Here is a 17,955-nt window from a genome sequence, read left to right as displayed (position 1 = left end):
ATCCCAAAGAGGAACAGGAGAAAGAAATAAAACAAGGCACAAAGGTATCTTGCTCCAGTTTGAAGTGCGATCAGCAAACAAAGGAAGCCCTACCCTGGAGTTTGCTTATGGAAGATTGTCTTAAAATGTTTGGACTATTTTGTCAATGGTGAGACGGATCATGGATCGTGCAAAAACAGAAGATGAAAATTCATGGACATACCAGTTCAGAGCAGCATTTAAATGTATATTTAAAACTCACTCACATCCAGTTAATTGTGAAATTAAGTGTTGTTCTGAAGAAAGGTGAATTTAAGCTTATATTTGAATTCTTTCTAACTTGGAGCCTGAATAAATGATCCCTTTTTACTAAGGGGCTAATTCCATAAGTATAAAACTTTTTTACTGGCCTATTGTCTCTAATTCTTAACACTATTTTCAATGTTCTAAAATAAATGCAGACAATCTGGCTTCAGAGTGCAGTCTCATATTTCAAAAATAGTTTGGTGGTAACATCGCTTTTCTTTGTGTTTTTCTTTTTCAACGCAATAGTAAATGCTTGAGAACTGGGACAAAAGTTAGCCCTTGCACCATCCCATCTATCAGTGCTTCTTCCAGAGTTACAGAGACTGCAGAGATTAGAGTTTAAAAATATTGGTGTGCTGTCACTCAGCTTGTTTTTGTTGGCTTGACAAGCCACCAGCTGCTGCAGTTTGTTACCATCTCACAGGCCTCTCTTGAGGTATTTAAACAAGATTTTCTGTAATTCAGCACCATCACCCTTCTTAAATTATATGGCATCTTTTAGGAGCAATTACATCCTGAGGATGTGGCAGGCAGCACCTGCAGAAATGGCTAAAGAATCACCTTGTCAGCCAGGAAATGTCTCTAGTGTTGTGCCCTGGCCTTTGCAGAATATGCTTATGCTGACTAACTGAATACTCCTTGCTAGTCTTTGTTGATCTTTGTCATAGTTTCATATAGCAGATTTATAGACAGCAGCAATGGGTCATGTTTGCTTCTGGGTTTCCTGGAAGCCTGTGAGGTGCCAGGGGACGCAAGTCAGGATGGGGGAGGTGGGTGTGAATGAAGGGAGGACTGCAACAAAGGCAAGAACTGTAGTCATGGTTTGCAGTAGACTGAGATGAATCGGGCTGAAAAGGACAACCAGAGAGGTCTGTAATACAAGGCAGGGGCTGAGACAAGGAATGGAGCTGGAACAAAGCCAGGGAGCTGATCCGGCATCAGGAACAGGCAACAGACTCAGAAGTGTGACTAGGCTCATGCGGCCAGAAAACAACTGCGGGTAACAGGCACACAGAGATGTGGCAGTACCCTCTGTACGTGAAGTGGTGAGAGTGAGACTTGCAGACTGGTCCTGAGTTCCCTGGAGATCTGCCGTGGTCAAGTGGCCAACAGTAGCTCCCTTGCCTGGCTGGTGCTTAGCGGGGGCTGTTGATAGCAAGGCTGTGACTCCAGCACCTGAGGAGAGCCTAGTGGGCTATACATTGGGTCTGGTAAGCAGATGCTGCAAAATCAGATTTGCTAACTGGAACATAGTCAGGTTACATTATTTGAGAACCTTGAATGTGAATTTGCGATGCATTGGTAGAGTTCCAAAATATTGAAAATTACAGCAATGGAAAGAAAAGTGGAGAGAAAGTGGAGAGTTGGATCTTTGGGGTCCCAAAGGGTCCTTGCGTCTAAGTAGCAAAACACTGTGATGACAATAGGACACTGGAAGGCCACATGCCATCAAGTGTGTAGTCATAGAGCTCTTGGGGAATGCATATGTGAGAATCTGTACTCATGACCTATCTTGTGCTACCTCTGTGCTTGGCCAATCTCACATGACAAACCTAACCACTGAGGGATGATAAGGCCTCTGCACATGGGAATGGTTGTCTTCTCAGTGACGTTGATCATTGGGAGTCCTCTGTGCCTTGGGCTTTTGCTTATGTCTTTAATAATTGTTACGGGGAAAGAAGTTAAACAAACATGCACCTAGCTAAAGAGCCTTGATCCATAAGATACTATGTTAATATTTCATGAAACTACATGCAATGGTCAGAACAACAGATAACTAATTAAGAGAGCAATGACATCTGCATTTCCTTAGTAATAAATACAGAGACTGGGAAGCACAGAAAAGCATATCTTCACTTCCCTGGTTAAGATAAAAATAATGCTGGCGATAACACTGGAAATTGCTTGGGAACTGTGCTTTGGAACTGATCTTGAACTGTCTTCATGGATGCACACTAGCCTCTCAGGCCTGAGACCATGTGAAAAATGCTGAAATATATCCCAAAGTTAAAGGCTCAGTCTTCTTCCTTTGCTTTGAAAGGAAGTTTCCTATTCAAAAAGAAAGCTGATGTCATGCTTCCCAATGCTTCACCAAACAATTACCAACTAGGATGAGAGCACACCAATACATTTTTCTGCCTTTTATCGAATTCCCCAAAGCCTGATGTGTGAGGGCAGTTAGGTGGCTCTGCATTTTCAGTAGCCCATGCAGATTTCCTGTGACAGGCATATACTCCTGCACCCTGCAGCTGCTGACAGTAAGCCACTGATTGCAATGGGAGCACTGGCCATGGACACTGGGGCTGGATTTTCTCCTGTGTGAGTGCTCTGGTGTGACCTTGGAGCGATGGGCTGAAGGATGCCTATGCTGCAGTCACAGCAGTGGCTCTGGGCAGCTTGTGTGCTGACAGCTGCACAGTCGTGACAACACAGAGCCTGCTACGGGCTGCCAAACCTGCCTGAAAAGCAGAGTACAGTAGGCAGAGGCATGCTGCATGCTGCTGCAGCTAGTCCTGTCATCCCACTTACATTTGCCTTGGGTGTGCCTCCTCCGCATGACTGCGCTTTCACCCTTCACACGTCTCATCTTCCTGTGTGCTTCAGTTCCCTGTGTGTAAAATGGAAGAGCTGTAGAACTGCACTACATAAATGGTCATATTTAGCCCAGTTGGATCCAAGTGACACCGAGGACAGTTAGGAAACCTGTCAGAATTCTCTGAGGTGACTCAACTCTGAGTTTAAAGTTAAGCATGTGCGTAAGTGTTTTGCCAAGTTGGAGCCCTGTGCTAGGACTTGGGGAGCCAGTGTTTGGCAGTCTGACAGCAAAAGCCTTAAATGACTTTGACTGTTTTACCACACTGTAATTGGGCCTAGGAAAATTCACTGTTCACACCTGGCAGTTGAGATAATTATCCTATGTCCTGCAAAAACATAATAGATGCATTGTTTGACTAGTGAAGAGCAGCAACAAAGTGCAACTGCTGAACTGAAATGTCAGCATAAGCGAATAAAAGTACTGAGGTGAAGGCTTTGATGTGGCAAAGGACAGTGGCCCAAAAAGCAAGCAATAGACTCCATCCACTTTCTATCTCTGAAGATACTCCTTACATTGCAAATCCCCGTTTTAAATGCAAATAGCCTGTTAAACATACTGTGTTCCATTGTTGTCTGGTGAAGCTGAAAATCAAAACACAAAAACTGGCTGCACTTTTACAAGCATACCTTGTCACCAAAGGGAGACATTCAATAGCAGTAGCTTCTGAAGTTCCAAGATATCAAATGCTTATCAGGTGTGTTTTGTCTAAAACTTGCAATTCATTCGCCAGGCATAAATAAAACAATGATGAAAACAAAACTTCTTCTCACCCTTCTCCTTTCCTAACCCTGGGGTGCCACAAAGTAAGAAACAAGGCATATTGTTGCCTCTTGCTCTGATGATGATAGATAGCTCATGTGGCAGTACCCACATCAGAATGATGGATTTGCTGGGCTGAGCTCTCTGCAAACCTAGCGAGAATCTCCCCAGTGGATTTACAGTCTCTGGACCTTAGTAAGCAAAGTTGCTCCTATTAATGAAAACTTAAAAAAAAAAAAAAAACTGGCTGCAGTTCAGTGGGTACAAACCCTGCGTAGGGGTTCTCTTAATTATTTAAATTCAGTGGTAAAATCATTAACACGATCTTCCTGGTTCTAAGCCAGACTCCGGCAGAATGAGATGTGTCTACTTATACTTTTTCCTCAATATCACTGAATCACTTTTTACAGTACCTTTCCAGTTCAATTAAATTTGCCTTCTCAGTATGCTAAACCTCCAAAATGTGAATGAAGTCAAAGGGATCAAACAGAGAGTACAGTCAAATGGTATGGTGAAGACAGGACAGCTGTTTTCTTTGCCAAAAATTCTCTGATATTTCTGTGAGCATTACAGCCTGGCAATAAATGGGTAGGGAGTGTTAACATTCATACCAAGAGTCATATATTTTCCAAAGTCCTGCACTTGACCTCTGGTACCTCTTTTGCAGTATAGCCACATGCACCTGAGGTATTACATGAACACTTTTAATGCCAGCAACCATTCAGGAGCTAGCAATGTATCTGATAAAATATTCAGCCCTACATGGAAATCAAAGTTTTACTTGGTTATGCAGCACTTAAAAACCAACCAGGTTTTTGACACCCTAGCAATGTGCACCAACAAGTGAGCCTGCATTTTAACGGCAAGACAATCACCAAGGTTTGAAATGGGAGAGGTTTTAGAAAGACTTAGTTCTGACAAGTGTTCTGATGAGGTAAGAAATTCAAGACAGTTGTGTGTCCTAAATATTCATGTCTGACTTGCTAAGGAAAGCTAGTAAAACAATGGTCTGAGAGTCTTTTCTCTGGGAAAATCTCAGTGGAAGAAAGATCCTTCAGAAGCCAAGGGCATCATACTGTGCTTTGTGAAACTTCAGTGGGCTCACATTGCATAAACATTACAGCTTGTAGCGTAATGAGACTTAAACTAGTATATATAAAAAGGTAATAATTCAGTTCAGAACTCTATTTTTCCCAGATAGTAAACGAAATAAAAGTATTGACCGGTCTATCAATGAGCGTTTTAAAAAGGTATATGAGCATATGCTCATATTGAACAGATAGCCTTTTTGTAAAAATCTAGGAGTATTACTGTCCTGATTTAGTTTAATCTCCTGAACAACCCTAGTCAAAATTTCACCTGATGATCCCTCAGTTTAGCTCACCAGGCAATGCTGAACTCTATACATTAGAAAAATGTCTGGTGTGGGATGGGGTTTGCAGAGGTACCTCTTCAGTAGCTGACGTGCCCTCGTCAATGGACACTACCGGGGCCAAAAGGGACAGCAGAGGTCCAGCTCTACCCAGCTGCCCCATGGCACCCCAACCCTAGTAAGGGCACCCCGACCCCAGCAGCGTCCTTCAGCCCTAGCAATGGCACCCTGACTGCATAGTAGAAAGGGAAGGAGACCTGTATCAGATGAGAGTTATGTCTCCAGAGGCATGTCAGTAGCATTTGGGGGCGGGTAAAGAAGTAGGTGAGTAGCAGGAAAGGAGCAAGCGCTATAGCAAGAATTACTACCAACAAAGATAGCAACAAAGATAGCCTAGTTTAACCACAGAATCCACAGTACATAGCAACTGAGCCTGCCCCAATTATAACCACAAAATACAGAATCTTTAACCACAGTAATCAGATGATATGACCAATATTCAATGCAAGGATCTACAAAGAGCTGCTCAAACACTGGAAAACAATTTCAGAAACGTTCATTATAGATATTTGAAAACATCCGTTCAGAACAGTGCCTTATCACCGCAAGAGTGTGGAGCTATCTTTTGCTCAAAAAAAGGTCTGGCTGATAAGTTTACGGCCTGCAAGCTTATGGAAGGAAGCAAACACTCCATTATTGCAATGCACAGCTGCAGCACTGCAGTGTGAACAGTGCGTGCCTTGCTGCAGGGTTCACACTGGACGGCCAATGCCCAGCCCATTGGCTGGTCAGAAATATGGCCCCAAAGATGCAGATCTGGCCTCAGAGAATTCCCTCTAGTTTTTGCTAGCCCCTGTCGGACTAATCTGGGACCTAGCCTTTTTTTCGGGCTTAGGAGCATGAATTCAGCCTACAGGCCCCCCTCATCACACTGTGCACTATTCCCCTTACTTTGTCCTTAGCTGAATGCAGCTCAGCAGCGCACAGGTTCTGCTCCCCACCTCAGGGCAGGCCGCTCCAGCCTCTTCCTGCTCTCGTCTTGTGCTGCATTTTCTCGCTGTATGCTTCAGCTCTGACTGATGTGCCTCAGGAACGCAAGATCTGTTGTGTGCAGTGATAGTCAGTGTAAATATTTTAAATAGCAATGGGAAGCTTTTCACAGTCTTCAAAGCACTGATCTGAAACTTTCAGCTGCAGATCTCATGTGGTTTATATTAGAACACGATGATATTACAAGTTGGAATATAAGGCTAGCTCTAGCGATGCAAGGATGCAGTTTCCGCCTATTTAAAATCCCTGTATCTTTTCACAGATCAAGGTACATTTTGCCATCACTGTTCACAATGGATTTCTGGAAATCTTGTTAAAGAGACCTGGGCCTCTCATAATCTTTTCTTAACCAAAGCAGCTCAGTTTCTTAACGTTACACATTCTGTTCCTCAGATACCAGAAATGCCAGCTATTGCTTCTGGGTTTTCTTTCCTTCTTCTTCCCCCTCCTTCCCCCTCCCCCCCCCCCGGACGCACTTTTATGGCATGATTTGCTCTCCTGCAGGAAAAAGCTTGGAAATAATTGTTGTCAAATAATCCTATCCCCAGGATTTGAAACTTTGCATCAAAGCTTGAGCCACTACAACTTCAGGATAGCCTGTGAGATATTTCCACGCCTGTTGAGAGAGTGTACTAAGCAATTCAAGCAAACTGCCTTTACCTATTTTAAACTGACCGTGATTCATATAACAAATCAATAATGCATGTTTCCCCTCTCTCCTAGTCCATTGCCTCAGTTTCTGTTACCTGCTGCCGAAAGTGTTTTAAAAGGATGAAAGATGCTTTGTAAGTTAAGAACTATTAATGAAAACTGGAAACGGGATAGAATGAAAATATGTCTTAGACACTTTGAAGAAAAGGTCATCATGGTGGGAGATCCAAATTAAAAACAAACCTTCCTCAGGGGCGCAGGCAACACTGAGATGAACGAGGTGGGTGGAGAAATTTATATATCTAAACATGCATCATATAACCCTGGAGTCTGTGTTGTGCTGGCCAATGTAAATGAGAAGAGTGGATGGGGGGCTGCAGTGCTTTCTCCCTCCTTTCTCATGCATGCACACACTCCATTCAGTCTCCAATAAATCTATGCCTATTTCTGGGACTGAACAGACTGTGAATTTATGAACAGAGTTGAAGCCCACTGGGATAGATCCTCAGTAGGAAAAAATCGGATTATGCCCATGTCTATGAGGTTCAGGAATTTAGGACTCCCTTTTGCAAACACAGCTGTTGGGTAGTCCTCTTCCCAAAGAGTGTACAAACAAGCATCTGTCTCTGTCTGCATATCGGTAAATCCTGAGGATGCTTTTCAAAGAAATGCATGTTATATATCAAACGTATGTTTCTCCTCACTGACCATTAAATTCCAAGCAGCTGGGTGTGATTTCTTATTCAGAGATACCACACTTTTACCTACTGAGGAGGTGCCAGAGCAAAGAGGTTGCAAAGTGTGTTCTTCAAAGGAAGTCCTCTGTTTGATCATCTAGTGAGTTTACCACAGAACTGAGCTGGCATGACAGATCTAATAGCCATATAGCGAGCAACCAGCTCTGTGCTCAGAGCCCACTTTAGTCCAGAGCAACTAGAAGTAAAGAGAGAGTGTTTTCATGTTTTCGTCATGAAAGCAAAACTGCTTTTCATACTGTCTGATATGATACTCTCCACAGACCGAGGATATCAGAAAAGAAAAATATATCTTTGTTGCGTACAATCTAATTTATATCCTGGACCAGTCCATACTTGGGGTAATTTGCTCTAGCTCTCCTGAGTTGAACAGAAAGAAACCATTCTAAGCATGAAGACCAAAAAAAGGTCCTGGAAATCCTTTAGGAGCACATATTAGGCCACATGCCCTGAAAGCAAGCTGCCACCTAACTTCATCAGGAATTTCCTTCAATCAGATCAGCAGGGACAGCTGGGTCTCTATGGAGCCTGTCTCAGCGGTGTGGGACACAAGCTCCTTCTCAAGGGTACTAGGACACATTCACGTATCAAGTCCCAGGGAGGGCTTCTCCTCTCCACTCCTCTCGGCTATTTTGTGGCAGCTGAGATGCCATACGGCCAGGAGATATAGAAAGGATGCTCCATGCATAGTACAGGGTTAACACAGGCAGGACTAATTGCAATGACCGACAAGTTTCTTTCTGTTTCTGTGTTCCTAGAAGGCCTCTGCTCATAACCTCTCTTTCAGACATTTCCTCATTTGAAACAGAAAAAGTAAGAAACAGGAGAGAGTCTCCGTTCCTCGTTTCAACAAGCAAACATCTCCAGAGACTCAAAGGTGGTGTTTTATCCCATATCCGAACCAGCTGGGATCTTGAGTTACAGTAAAAATCAAAAAAATACCACTCAGGCCATACAGCCTGTTTTCTTGGCTGAAGTGCTAGAAATAAATTTGGAGTCAAATAAACACAGCACGGGCACCCAAACTTTTCCTCTCCGTTCTTTATTTTCCTAAGAACAGGGGAGAATTTAGCTTTCAAAGTATTGCTACGGCCTTGCTGAGTCATGCACAGCTGTGCAAGTGGATGTAACATGAGTGTCAAACGCTGCCACTGAAACTGGACACCCTCTTAGCACAGGTGCAAATGACTGCACAGGGGATCTATACAGCAAAGAGTCAGACCGACGGACTCCTGCTCCCTGCCCCTGCCCATGGCTTCCATTTACTTTAGTGCATGCAAAGGCTAGCACTGCTTTTGCACAGCCAAAAATTGAGAACGTGGATGTTTGTGCTTGCCGGTAGGGTTGGGAGGAAATTAAGGGGAGTGTTAATGCAGCCTTTGGCCTCTAGGGAGGTCAACAAACCGTGATGAGTCTGAGAATCTTTTAGGTAAAATATAGCCCAAAAGTTCTTGTTCTGGGCCTAGCTAAGACTGGAGTGAATTGTGTCTACTTTCAGTGAAGAGTATATCTACCATGCATACAAATAGGTAGACATACATTAAAACAAAACAAAAAACTAGTTGATTCCCCTCTTCTTTGTTATAAAGCACTTGCACTTACAACAGTGACTTTTCGAAGTAATATAGCAGACAGCTGCTAATTGCTGCTGTCTATTTCCGCATTCAGGTTGGGAGTTTTGGGTGAAAAACACAGAATCAATCACTAAAAGACTTACATTTGGGAGTGCTTCAAAAATATCTCCTCTTTAACAGTGGGTCTGCTTTTGCTGTGCTGGCAAGGCACAGTAGTGTCTGGAGACATCAGTCGCTATGTTTATACTTGCAAGTAATTTGGTACAGTAGGAGAGTATCAGTAAACAGAGCATTTGATGCTGAGTCATATATATATACCATGCACAGTTTGGGGAGTTTTACTTTGAACGGTATTGGGTCTGGTGCTCGGGACCGAACATCCCCATTGCACATCTGGTTCAAAGCTGCCTACAGGACAAGTCCAGGGTTCAGACTCTCATGACCTCGTGGGGGATTTTAGGGCACATTCGGTGCACACCTGAGGCAGCGTTCCAGGTTAGTGTCCTCTAACATGAATCCAGTTTGCATGTGCTAAAGCAATCCAGTGAGCCAAAATGTGCAGTACGTGGGGGTGTCTGAGCACCATATTTAAAAATACACTGCTGCTCTGAACCAAAATGCTAACGTGCATGCAGGCAGTGAAGATCCCACTTGGTTATGCTAAGCAGATGCACAATCGATGCCCAGCAAGTTCACAGCCTAAATAGATAGGATAAAGAATAGGAGACAGGTAAGACCCCTAGAAGGCAAGTGCCCTACCAGAGGTCATTCAGGCCATTGGTGCTTTCAGGCACGCTCTTTTGTCCTTGTGACCCACTGGCCCTCTGAGGCCAGCCCCATCAGGATGTTGCTGAACAGGCCAATTACTGGTACTTCGACAGGAACGGCAAATGAGGGCCTTTTTGCATCGAGGGTCCCCTTATACTTTTTTAACTGAACAGATGATAGCAAATATTTCTGCATATTGTCTTTTGCTGGGAGTGATGCTCAGACCTGCCCCAGAAACTACCTGGTTATGCTCCTTTTTGAAGCAGTGTGATCCCCTCTGACTGGCTGGACTGCTATGATCTGCCTAATACCCTGGCCTATGCCTCATTCAAAGAAATATGACTCAAGTGGTACCTAACTGAGCCTCATAACAGAAAAGGAAACTTGAATCCAACATTGTTTAGCATAAGGCTGTCATACAGGAAATGTGACCCCTGGGCAAAACTGACAGCCATATATCAGCTATGCTATCGTCCTCATTAAATGGTTGTCCTATCAATGTCTTACATCTTTGCTTAGTGGACACCTGGGTCACTGTGAATGTCATCAAACCTAATTGTTACTAGTTTGACGGACAACTCTCTTCTATCTAATCCCCAGCCCTTTAGACTTATCTATACAATCAAAGCAGGTCTTTAAAAATATTCTTGCTATTTCAAAGAAATGAATTTTTTTCCATAGAGTTGCTGCTCTCATTGTAGTTCAGCGCTTCCTTGCTAAAGCTGAGCAGACAAGTGATGCTCTTTTTGTTTATTTGAGTAGAATAAAATAAATAAATTTGAGGAATCTCTGGCTTAGTGGGAAGAGTTGGTGGTAAGAGCAGCAGCAAGAAACGGGGAGCTAAGAAACAGGCTGGTGCAGTTCTTTGGAAATTTTCAATTGTTACTCCTAACAATTTGGTCTATAATACTAGGGCACACCTGAAATACAGCTTCAGGACAGGTCCTGGTACAGTAGCGGTGTGGTACTATATTTTCTTCCCTATTCAGGCACCATCTGTTTCTTAACTGGATTCCCCTTTGACCTTAAAAGGGGAACTTGGTTGAAGAACCTGACCCAGTATGGCTCTCTCATATTCAATTTATTAAGATGATGAACAACTTTTTTCTTATGATCGTTACATTCCCTTCAGGGAATTCCATCCCCCAGATTTATTCCAGTGAAGCTGTTTAACCTTTCGCTCTATCAACATAATACCTTTATCCTATGACAAGTCAGCTATTATGCGTTCAAAAGTTCTGGTTGTTTTTCACCCCATTCAGTGCCATTCTACATGTGCTTCTGCCCATTCTCTTCAAGTGCTGTTAAAGGCATTGAATTGCTGTATTTTTTTTAGGTTTGGCAATATGGAGTATTCTCTGTCTGGTGAAGATGGAGACTGTGAAGACTGTTTCCTGTGCTTATTTCCCACATATCTTACTGTTAGCTAGGAAGAAACCATCATCCTATTTAATATCTCTTTCTGATTTTAGGCTTTCCTTTACTGAGATGGAAATGTTGATGGCTTCTCTGGGTGAAACTGTCCACTTGCCTCCTGTGATACCCTGCCCCGGACTTATGCAAGAGCTCAGGATAAAATTACTTTCTGTATAGTCAGGTGTCAGAAAGGAGGGAAGATCCTGGCAATTTTTGCCTCCCTTCTCCCATTCATTGCCTTTTAGAGCCAGCCTGATGCTCTTCCATGCCCACCTCCCATTTCTCACTTCAGCAGCACTCCTTCAAAATGTTTCCAACTGCAGGGCAAGCTCACAAGGCACAACGAAGTCCTCACAGAATATTTTAGAAAAGAAAAGAAAAGAAAAGAAGAGAAGAGAAGAGAAGAGAAGAGAAGAGAAGAGAAGAGAAGAGAAGAGAAGAGAAAAGAAAAGAAAAGAAAAGAAAAGAAAAGAAAAGAAAAGAAAAGAGGAGAAAAGAGGAGAAAAGAGAAAAGAAAAGAGAGGCTCAGAGTGACATATTTATCTCCTCCTCCCCCACCTTGCACCTGTTCCCCCACCCTCCTCTCTCAGCTTAAAACCTAACGCTTTTCCCATAATGTGTGGGCAGCTTCAGTGTGGTTTAGTTTCCGAGGGAGAGGGGGAGAAAAGGGGAAAGTGAACTACTAAGAACTGTAATCAGGGCAGGTTTTCAGGGTGGTCCTTGCTAGTCATTTTAGAAAACCTCTGTATGGAATATGAGGCTGGTCCTTGAAGTTGTGCCTCTTGGGTAGTTTTGCCTCTTCGTTTACTGAAAGTGGCAATGCAGCAATGACAGTGCTTCAGCCCTGAAACTTAACCTGCCCTACAGAGACTCACAGTAGTAAGAGTTAAATCACCTTCAAACCACTTCCTGCCTGCCTTCCTTTGGTACCCCTCCCAAAAGAAAGCATATTTAACCACCACTCACGCAGTGAACTCCCTGAGAGTCAGGATGGCAAAGGGCTAACCAACAGCCCTTTCAGAGAAAACTAAAACAGATATGCAAGGGAAACCTGCCTGCAGCCGAAAAGTGTGCAGACATGTCATGAGGGAGTAACGACATCCCATTAAGAAATAACTCACATTCTTGAAAAGCTGATGAGGAACTGCACTGGCAAGCTGCTGGCTCAGCATTGTCCCCTTCGGCAGCTGCCTGGTCCCGCACAGCCCAGCCTGCCAACCTGTCCCATTCACCTTGCACGGTTGGACACCCCTGTCTTCTCCCTCCCTTTCTGCTGCTCCTGAGGAATGGTGTCGGAGGCAGGTGCGTGTCCCCTTGGCATCTGGCATCAGCCCTGGGTAGCTGTTCTGGTCTGTGGTGCAAAGAACGGAGTCGATGGAGTTAAAGGGTTCAGCCTTTCAGCCATGAGTGACTCACCCTGCACGGCCACAGCTCAGAGGAAGCTATCCAGTGGCCTGTCAGAATATAGCCTCTGTCAGCAGGGCTTGCCAGGGTGCCAGTCGTGTTAACGTGTGTCTGCACTGTAAGGCATGTTCGCTGGCACCCATAGCTACGTGGTCTCAGTTTGCAGTGGGATTTTTGAGAGGAGCTTTTTTTTCTATTGATGATGGGAAGTGCAAGCAGGGGCAGCTGCTGAGTACTTGAAATAACAGTGGAGGCACTGGTATCTTGAGATGTTCAAGTCAACACAAGTTGGCCTTGAAGGTTTTGATCTCAGGCTTAATGTGTAAAATTATCCTTTGGATGCAGGAAGTTGATCCCCTATGCCAGTAAGTGAAGTTCAGTGAAGGTGAGGTGACTCATTTGATCACTTCAGAGTTTGCCTGGTTCCTAAAAAGAGGTTTCTTCTCTGCCTCCCCACCCAAACTGGCCAGGGCAGTCACAATTTTACAATGGTCGTTTCCTAACAGTTCTTGCTCAGTGCTATCTGACATAATGAAATAGCCCTGGAGCTAGGGAAAAGAGAAAGTCTTTCTCCTGCGTAGGACAAACCAGAAACGCATTACTTAGCCTACTTCCTGTGACAAATTGTGAGACACCCGCTACCTTTTCCTGTCTCCCAGGTTTACAGAGCCAGACCATTCGTCATCCCTGATATAATCCTGCACAGCTCCATCAAAATGACCCAGTAGCATGTGGATTTCCCGCGGGGTGGTGTAGAGGGCTGTCACCCCCTCACGAATCCCATCTGCTATGGCACAGGCGCTCTGGCCGTGTGGGGCCATTTGGGCTGCAGCTGCATCAGGCTGGCTCCGCTGAAGAAGTCTGGCTGAGGATTAGGTGCCAAAATAGAAAGTTGCTCCTTGTGCTTCTCTCATAATTCAGAATCTTTTAATCAGTCATTCACAGTGATTCCAATCACACAAACGTGACTTTTCACTTTAAAAAAAGGTCATAAGTGACTTTTATAAGTTGCTGGTTTTGCTAGTAATGACCTAAGGTGATTACAAATGAAAGAAGTTAAAGGAAAACATGGTCTGTGTAATCACTTTCACTGTCTCTCATTAATAATTTAGTCAGTTTCCTTTACTTTTTGTGGGGGATTTTTTATGGGTCAGAAAAGAAAGAGTGAAATAGTTCTAAAAGCAGGAAAATATGCTGGCAAGGAGGAGATGAAGATGTTCTCAATGCCATATGAGGTACTTAGGTGAAGATGTTAGAGGTGTCTAAAACAGAGACAGTAACTAAGATGAGCCATTTTCCTTGCCTTCTTTCTTACATACTAATTTCTAATTGAAGGAAAGATGTGTGCCTAACTTAGGTAATCTTCTCCAGTACTAAATGGTCTAAGGAGGAATACATGGCATTCAGACGCCACATAGCAGCTGAGATCTTTGAAAGGGCCATTTATTGCTATATCTATAACTACAGTTTGGCTTCTGCGTGAAATGAGAAAGCTTCTACGCTGGCAATGTTGCCTCTAAATAAACAGACATTTGAAGTATAGCTGTATAAAAACCTCCCAAATGTTGCATTGTGGGGAACTTCTGAAACTCCGTCCCCAGATATGGGGGTAGGTCAAGCAGAAGTGGGGTAGGCCCCTTTGACCATTTTTCTGTGTGACCACCTGAAGCCACATGCTTGCAGCAAGAGGGTAGGAATGAGTACCTTGGGGCTCAGGGTTTCCTTCCTTGTGCTACCAAGCAGACAGCAATGCGGCCTTTTCTCTTCACTGACGGCAAGAAACAAGACCTCAGCACCACTTGGGACACAAGGATCCTGACCTGTGCAAGCCCACTTTCCTTGTTTTCACTGAATGTAATCCAACGCAGCAGGGTACAAAGCTGGGGAACAAATGACAATATCTTTCTGGCTGGAAGCTCGTTGACTTTGAGGCAGGGGGGCACCTTTATGTAGAAATGTCATCTCGTGGCAGGAATGTGCCAGTTTTGGTCAAGCTTTACCTGGGACAAGATCTCCCCAGAGCCAGGGTGAGGCACTTAGACACAACGGTGTTGCTCAGGGCTGACTTCCCACAAGGTCGCTGTACTCGCTCCTTTGGGTTGTGGGAGATACAGGATGGTGCCCTGGCTCACCCTCATTCAGACAGTGGATCAGGATATATTCAGGAGCTAGATCCTGAATCTGCCCATGATCAAGCGAGTATTGTTGGTCCATGGCTTTTTTTTAATTTTTACTGTTCTCTCCTCTTTCTCCCTGCCATCTCCTAACACTTCCCCCTCCCCCCAAATACACTCAAAGCACTTAGTCTCTTTCTAATATAGTGGCTTTTCCCCAAAGCTTGGCCAGCAGAAAGCAGATTATGTGATTAGGTGAGGAAAGCTCTAGATTTGGATCTCATCTTCAGTTTGCAGGGAAGAAGCCAGAAAGTTATTCAAAACGCCTGTCCTCTCTTATCCCCGGGGGATAATCCATCCTCTGGTCTCAGCTACCCTGCTCCGGCTGTGCTGACACGAAGGCAGTGGTGGTGGAAATGAGCAGCATCACTCACCGCTGCCCGAGAAGTAAATATCCAATGTTGATTTTCCCCTTGCAAACAAGAAACTTGAAAGCAAGGGCAGGAAAATTTAAGTGGTAGTCCTTTTCTCGAACTCCAGTGTTGGGCAAGGAGGCTCTTACCGGTTACAATGTGATTGTCTAGACGAGCCTCTCTGCTACACGTTCTTGGCATGAACTGAAGCCCCTTTGAGTCAACGGGAAGTCTTTGTTGTATATTCAGAGCTTGAGTGCACAGGCAGCTGACCTCACCAGCCTGTGGATCACTCGTTGTGTCTCTCACATTCGTATTAAACTCTATCTTGGGATTTTAAGATTACTAAACACACTATTTCAACAGAGCAAGGATTTTCAAAATATCCTGCCCAGAGGACTCAAGTTTACCTTCCCATGGGGATTTTTTTTCTCATACTGGGAGAAGCAGCAATTCGTTCTGTTTGAGTTGGGAAACATCACTTAGCCATTGCTGTAGCCAGACAAATATTTGATGATGTGCGGTCACTTCAAGAAGCATTCTTACATTTTTTTAGTTGATATTTAAGGATTAAAACATGCCTGTCCGATAATTTGTCCCCTTCACTTTCAGTATTCTGATTCTTCTCTTATTCTGAAGATTTTCAGATCTCTGATTATATTTCTGGAAACTAGGAGGTTAACATTGAAAAGACACTACAAATTAAAACAATGTGTGCTGTGAATATTTGGGTAGTATTTAAATTTGTGCAGGAGTTTTCCACTTGGTTTCCTATAGATGCCAACACTATCACAATAAAAGCTGCTTCCTTTCTTAAATATGCACAACTTCTCATCGATTTACATAAAAAATGCTTTGTTCCTGCTAGATTGTCTGCCATGGAAACTCTGCAAGATTTTTGTGCAATGTCTTTACATCCTGGACTTAACTGAACCTTATGGGCCTTTCTACTCCTTTCTCTTCTCTGTGAATTACTTAATGTTAGGGCCACTCTGACGATTGTCCCAGCTTTCCAACCATAGATGTCTTGTTATAACTTCAAACTGGACAACTTTACCTGCTTTGTCAAATGCCCATTTTCTTTAGGACTGCTTTGAATTCAGAAAGCCTACTGTTCCACTTGTTTTTACCACTTTGAAGGGAAATGTTATTAATCCCTATGTTATTCTGTTTATGTGCAGCTCTTGCTTTTGGAAAATGTTTGCCAGCTTCTGGCTTATGTTCAAGGATCCTTGAGAGATGAAGATCTTGTTTATCTTAATGTACAGAATATTTGTTGGAAGCAATAATTACTGATTTGAGTTTTTTTATAAATTAGTATTCATGAAAAATATAATTTTCTATGTAATGTCATGAAGATATCATTACTCCATAATTTGTGTGACAGAAGGAATTATCAAACCATTGAAAACTAGTCTATTAATGATGTTAACTGAACATTCCCTTGGAAACTTGTACTGATTCTTTAATAGATATATTGATTTAAAAAAGCCAAAACCCTTTCTTCCTCATTTTTCCCTTCCTTCATGCCTCAAATAATCATTAAAGCACTTTGTGGTTTAATATGCCTATAAATCACGTCACTATATGCACAGTAACTAACTGATGTGCTGTGACGTATGACTACATGTTGTTCATCCTACACATCCAGAAATAGGCCGTGTTATACTTACCCAGACCCCAAGCAAAGGTTGAGGTGTAGATCTCTTCCTCACCATTGTATGACTTGCATTTGTACCTCAGTTAGGCTCAGAAGATCTTGTTTCCGTGCCAGCCTTAATGTGAAAATGTTCACATCCGTATCTTCCTCAATAGCTATATGCCTCCCTGAGGTAGGATGTAACGCTCTTATCTTTTCTCTTGTGCCTGATCCTAAACCACAAAAAACATTGACTCCAGCTCCCATAGGCCAGGGAGGGAGGCAGAACTCTGCAGACCAGGGACTGAGCGGGGATCTGGACTCTGGTCGCTAGGGGACAGGAATTTTGGCCCAGACTGAAACTTTTTAATATTAAACGGGGTACAATATACTGGCAGAAACGGAACTTCTCTGTTTTGGCAAAAGTCATGATTCTGCCTGTGTAAAGAAGGCAGCTTGAAATAAGAACATTAGGTTCTAAAAGTTTACTGTCTTTTCCTATTTTTTCTTTGTCTATTGATATAGTTTTAAAACCTTTTCTTTGTTAATTTCACTGTTAATCTTAGTGCTATGTAGGTTAACTGCCATATTTTTTCCCGCCCTCATGGGGTCTCTTGGCTCTCACTGCGGGCGTAGCGCAGGGGTGTGTGTACGTACGGCTGCCCAAATGAAGCATGTGTGCGCATGTGTGCAAGCAGAAAGTGGTGGGAGAGTGGATGGCGTAATGCCTCGGAGGAGAAGGTCCTCTGTGCTTCAGCCAGCTCCCCAGGGAAGGGAGACTCGGATGGCACAGATGGAGCAGCGTATTTCCCACTCCCTGTGGATCTAGGAGGCAGCCCGCTCCAGGCCACGTGGGCCGGTGGGAAGCCAACATCTGTGAGCAGGGGGAACCAGAAGCTCTTTTATCACTGCCGTCCGAGGAGGAAAAGCAGCACCAGTTGTTCCCCGTTCCACATGCCTTTGTTTGCATTTTCCGTTCTTAACTAACTGAGGACTTAAGACAACAACAGCAACAGACAGCATCCCTGGCCAAGCCTACTGGGATCCCAGACCACTCGTGCTCTTCAAGCGCCCCGTCAGGTTACAGCGGTTTCGCTCTCCAGCTCCTGGCAAGCAGCGCTGTAAATTGGTGGAGCCATCAGGCAGCCTGGCTACACCG

General features: G+C 43.8%; 1 long non-coding RNA gene across 2 annotated transcripts in view; it reads right to left on the bottom strand.

The window, feature by feature from the left end:
* Positions 1-6,124, bottom strand: part of LOC138065800 (uncharacterized) — a 36,982-nt gene extending 30,858 nt beyond the window's left edge. The window contains exons 1-2 of one of the 2 annotated variants that reach the window (XR_011138869.1): positions 5,964-6,124; positions 2,815-2,893 (exon numbers count right to left, since the gene is read on the bottom strand). This is a non-coding gene — a long non-coding RNA (uncharacterized lncRNA). The remainder of the gene's footprint in view (positions 1-2,814; positions 2,894-5,963) is intronic. The other variant, XR_011138868.1, reaches the window with a different exon arrangement.
* Between the last annotated feature and the right edge of the window lie 11,831 nt (positions 6,125-17,955).

This window comes from Struthio camelus, chromosome 1 (assembly GCF_040807025.1).
Source record: "Struthio camelus isolate bStrCam1 chromosome 1, bStrCam1.hap1, whole genome shotgun sequence".
NCBI lineage: Eukaryota > Metazoa > Chordata > Aves > Struthioniformes > Struthionidae > Struthio > Struthio camelus.
Note: the sequence above shows the minus strand (reverse complement) of the source record. Positions and strands in the feature narration are given on the sequence as shown.